The sequence below is a fragment of the Austrofundulus limnaeus genome, unplaced genomic scaffold (genome assembly GCF_001266775.1).
Source record: "Austrofundulus limnaeus strain Quisiro unplaced genomic scaffold, Austrofundulus_limnaeus-1.0 Scaffold93, whole genome shotgun sequence".
Taxonomy (NCBI): Eukaryota; Metazoa; Chordata; class Actinopteri; order Cyprinodontiformes; family Rivulidae; genus Austrofundulus; species Austrofundulus limnaeus.
In genome coordinates, this window is record NW_013952495.1 from 1,001,997 (window position 1) to 1,007,009 (window position 5,013).

Sequence of the window (5,013 nt, forward strand, 5' to 3'; positions counted from 1 at the left end):
GGACATTTATGGTTTGATTTCTTTGTATGTATGGATCACTTGGGTTGTTACCGACATCTGGTGAAAATTTCATGTCATTAGCTGCTCTAGTAATATATTTACTGAGAAAAATGGTGATGTGTTCAATACTTATTTTACCCGCTGTAAATCTTCTGACAGAGTAGCTGCGGTGTGAACATCTCAGTTTATATTCAGAGTTTTTGTTTTGTCTTCCATCCTGTCACCAGTTTCAGTTCTTTATCTCCTCTTCACTTCCTGTTTTGTTGTTTAAAGTATTTTGTTTGTGTTTTTGATTAGTTTACGTCCTGCCTTTTGGCACGTCAAGGTTCTGTTTCCCATCAACCCACCTTCAGCTCATTCGGATCCCTTCAACTTGATAAAAAACATTAAAACATCTCAAAGTCAGTTGTTTTTGCCTGAATCCTGTTATTGTCTCTGTCCTGTAGTCACAACCTGATCCCAGTTTTAATTATAACAGCTTTTGTACTTCTGTTTTTGCAGCAGATTTGATTTATTTTACCTGCTTGCCTCCATGAGTCAGATAAGTGGTTTAAATCACAGCTCTTCTTTATCACTGATGTTCATGGAAAAAGCTTCGAACAGCAAATTACAAAAACATTTTTTTACTCTCAGTATATAACTATTATTTTTAAGGATACTAATGCGTTGAATCACCCTTATTACTGTTCATGTGTTTCCATTCCAATTTTTGGATTAGCTTAGGGGGGGAAACACTAATGTACATCAAAACATGCAGCCTGATGTGAAACGTGTTTTAACTTTCAGTAGCAGTACGTCATCCAGGTGTTGATGAAATTTGTAAAAAAAAAAAAAAAAAAAAGAACTACAAAAGATTTTCATGTGTGGATTTGAGCAAAACAAGTGAAACAGAAAGTTGAACACTCTCTAAATTGGTACTCTGATATCATATAATTAATTTAGGCCCGGTCCTGATAATTGCACTACATTGTACGCACCTCTAGGAAGTGTGTACTCAGTCCAAGTGCACATATGAGTTTGAGTGGGGCATTAAGGGGACAGGGCAAAGACCACTCCAGAGAATTGGGACACACTACACACGTGAACCCTTCAGCCCCTTTCAAGTACGTAAAGAACCAGGCCTTAGTTTACACATGTCCAGTTTATGTTTTAATTATCACCCTCCCTCGCATTCACGTAACATCTGACGAACCACTGAACAAATTTGAATAAAACTCTTATAGGACGAACTTAAAGCAATTCGTGGCCGCCACAGCTAAATGATCCTATACATGACAATAACTCAGACAGTTTTACTTACTGAGCTCATATTTGGAGTAGTAATAGTTGACTATCATCTTCAACACATACGCTGAGTATTTGTACTTTAGGGTTTGTTATCTCATTAAGCTGATTCATCTTTAGAGTCAAAACTATTCATAATAACTTCAAATTTACAGATACAGAGTTAGAATGAGTTTCATTAACAACAACAAATAAAAACTCTTTCATGGAACACAGAAAAGGCAGCAGGTGACTTCTGTTTGCCTGTCTTATTAGGAGTGCTGTCTGCGGTGCGCACGTTAGAACTTCAGGCACTGGCTGCGTTGGCATCCTTCCACATTTCTTGAGAATTTGTTGTTTTCATTTCTTTTGGTTTGACCCGTTGCTCCAGCGCGCTCGACACACATCCTTCAGGTGGTTCCTGGTTCGCTGTGAGCCACGATAAAGTTTCTCTGTCAACAACTCAGGCCTCTCTGGAACGGTGTACAAACAAGTGTGGCTCAATAACTTGGCAAAATGAAACCTTAGATCAACAGCAGGAACATTTTAGATTCATTCACTCGCAGAAAGTTATTTTATCCAAATATGTAGCATCTATGTTGTATAATACTTTATGTAAGCTGTCCTACAGGCCATTAGTGACAATGATGGACGTTTTTTCTGACCCTTTGTCTCAGAGAGCCTTTGTGTTGAAAAGCTGCCTGACGCCAACAGCAGCCACCTGATCTGCAGCCTCTATGGATGCCATCAATACAAATATTGTCACCCGTACCCATGAAGACCATACAAGCCTCTCATTATGGAACAGCTCGGCTCAAGAGGGACATACTCATCATCCTCTTGACATATTGGGGCTAACGTGGGCTCCAGGGAGAGCCAGCAGGGGGGCGTCTCTAACAAGGTCGACCGGGCGAGGACGACGACAGCTTGACAGATGAGGGCAGAGTAAGCAAAAAAAAAGGTGGGGAGGGCAAGGAGAAGAGGAGCCAAGAGGAGCCATCAGTCCTGCAGACACATCAACCTGCACTCTCTTCATGGTTTTTCCACCTCAAGGGGGAAAAACTGCTGAACTGGGTGGGATTGTAAAAAAAAAAAGAGATGTAAAGGAGTCAGGAGGGGAAACAGGAAGCTAGAATTAATAAGACAAGCATGCCAGACTGTAAACACATGATAATCTCTCCACTTGTTTATTAGGTGGATGGTATTGCAGGACACATGCCAGCTCTGCATACACCTGACCTCAGTTTCACCCCAACACTCTTCATCTGCTCCTCTTCTCCCTCACTGTACCTTCATTTCAATTTTTATTCAAGTACAACAGAAAATGAGTTTTCCACATAAACAATCTTCTTTCCTAAATTAGATTTAATATCGATTTATGCACCAAACCTGACCATCGTTCTCCTTAATCTCTGTCCTCGGCAAGAAAAACAATAGTTCAGATGCTTTAAGAGAGGGGTTGTGTGGAAAGGTTGTGACTGATTAATATCTTACCTGTTGTAGACAGCTCTTGAATCTGATAAATTTGTAGAAAGTTTAAGTCTGACCAAACGGCTTGTTTGTTTGGCTAAGAACAAAGTAGACAACTGCAGTCTTTAAACGATCAAGTTTTAATTTATTTTATTTTTTTAGGAATTCCTGCAAATGTTACTGTATAAGTCTCACAGTTTTAGTTGTTTTGATTTGTGTTCCTGTTTTAGATTTTGGTAGTGGTGGGCATGGTTCTGTTAATCAGCAAGTAGCAGAACTAATTCTTTGATTAGCAGATTTTCACTAATTTGGAAAACCGTGAGTGACCCAGATAGCTTTTGCTAAATCACGTTTTGCCAAATTTAAGTCTGCTAACAGCTAGCTAACAAACAACTCCTTGCTTCCAAAAAAATAAATAAATAAAATAAAATCGTCCAGTCAGCTTCGTATGGAGTAGGCCTTTAATGAACCCCTGACTGACAGTCGTCTTTAGCAATTAGCTGCTAGTGTTAGCTTCTGCTAATTTTTACTTGTTTAACTGGTTAGAGTTTGCTTCTGCTAACTTTTCAGTTTTTATGTTTAGCGTTAGTGAAGCTATTTTAGTTGGCAGATTATGATTATTTTCTAAGGTAACTTTTTGGTTGGCTGTAATCATTTTTCTGTAAGTCATGTCTGCCAGTTTTTGTCACTTGGTTAGTATTTTTAGTCATCTGTTTTTCTGGCATTTAAGGTTTTTTTTTTTTTTTTTTTTTTTTTGTAGCAAGTGTTTACTCCCAGTTGTTCACGCCTGTAATTCATTACTGCTCATCTCAGCTGCTCTGACTCACAAATCAACCCTCCCAGCAGAAATAATCTCCTTATTTTCTCTCATTTTGTCAAATCCTCCAATGCAGTTCTCTGTTCCGTTTATCTGATTTGTGATTTCATTTAACCGAAAACCAAAACAACTTATCTTTTTAAGGTATTTAATGTGTGGCCAGGTGACAAAGAAAATGTCTTGTTTGCTGAAGTGTTTTTTGGCTGCTGTCAGGATTTGGTAATGTGATTTCTTGTTTTGCTTCACTCTGGCTCCAATGTCAGGATCTGTTTTGGCTCATCTTCCTCACAACAGGTGACTTTGTCGTTAGATATGGAACATCGTTTCTGTTCCGCACTATTTTGGAAGCAGGATTCATCTGGATCAATCCTCAGTCAGGAGCTTTTAAAACCCGATGCAGCGGCCTCCCTGAGATGCTTCAAAATTAGTGACACACATTGTTAGCTTTTGTGCTAAAACCTTATAGTCGTGTGAAATTAGAGTCTTGCTGACATTACACGTGTGAGCGCAGGCTTCTTGGGTGTCCAGATCAGATATGGTGTCACTCATCTTCACAAATGTTCGCCTCTACTTGGAAGCACATGTAGGAGTAAGCTGAGCGCTGTCGGCCCTGTGCTGGAGTTCAGTTTGTGCCAGCAGCCTGCGTGTCTCGCTGTCCTCGTTTCTCCTGTTTTCATTCCGGCTGCTATGTGTCCTTCTGAAGTTCCAGCAGATTTGCACCTTGATCAGCATCTTGGCGTTGGCACTGTTCCTGTGGTCTGCAACATGTGTTGGTTCTCTTTTTATCCCCCCCAAGTGTCACATGAGCCTCATCCTCATCTGTTTTTTCCTTGAAAAATAAAGCAAATCCGTTTCTTTCCTCTGTACCTAAAAGCAGAGGTGTACAGTAACAAATACTTTCAATACTTTCTTACTTCATTTAAGTAGACATTTTGGCTATTTTATATTATTTTTATCAGATTTTATTTACTACTACTACTTACATTTTTATGCAAATATCTGTACTTTTCTACTCCTTTATATTTAAAAAAATGGAATGAGTAGAAAGTTGTTACTTTGGGCTTGTTATTGTAAAATAAATAAAAACCTGTCCAGATACATGGTGCCTCCTGAACTGAGTGAATTTAGTTGTGGTTGGATGAGAAGTACATACAGGGGTTAGCCAATGAAACTGAAACACCTGTCATTTTAATGTGGGAGGTTTCATTGTTAAATTGGACCAGACTGGTGGCCAATCTTCATTAATTGCACATCTCACCAGTAAGAGCAGAGTGTGAAGGTTCAATGAACAGGGTACGAGCACTGTTTTGCTCAAAATATTGCAACGCACACAACATTATGGGTGACATACCAGAGCTCAAAAGAGGACAAATTGTTGGTGCACGTCTTGCTGGAGTATCTGTGACCAAGACAGCAAGTCTTTGTGATGTATCAAGAACCACAGTATCCAGGGTAATGTCAGC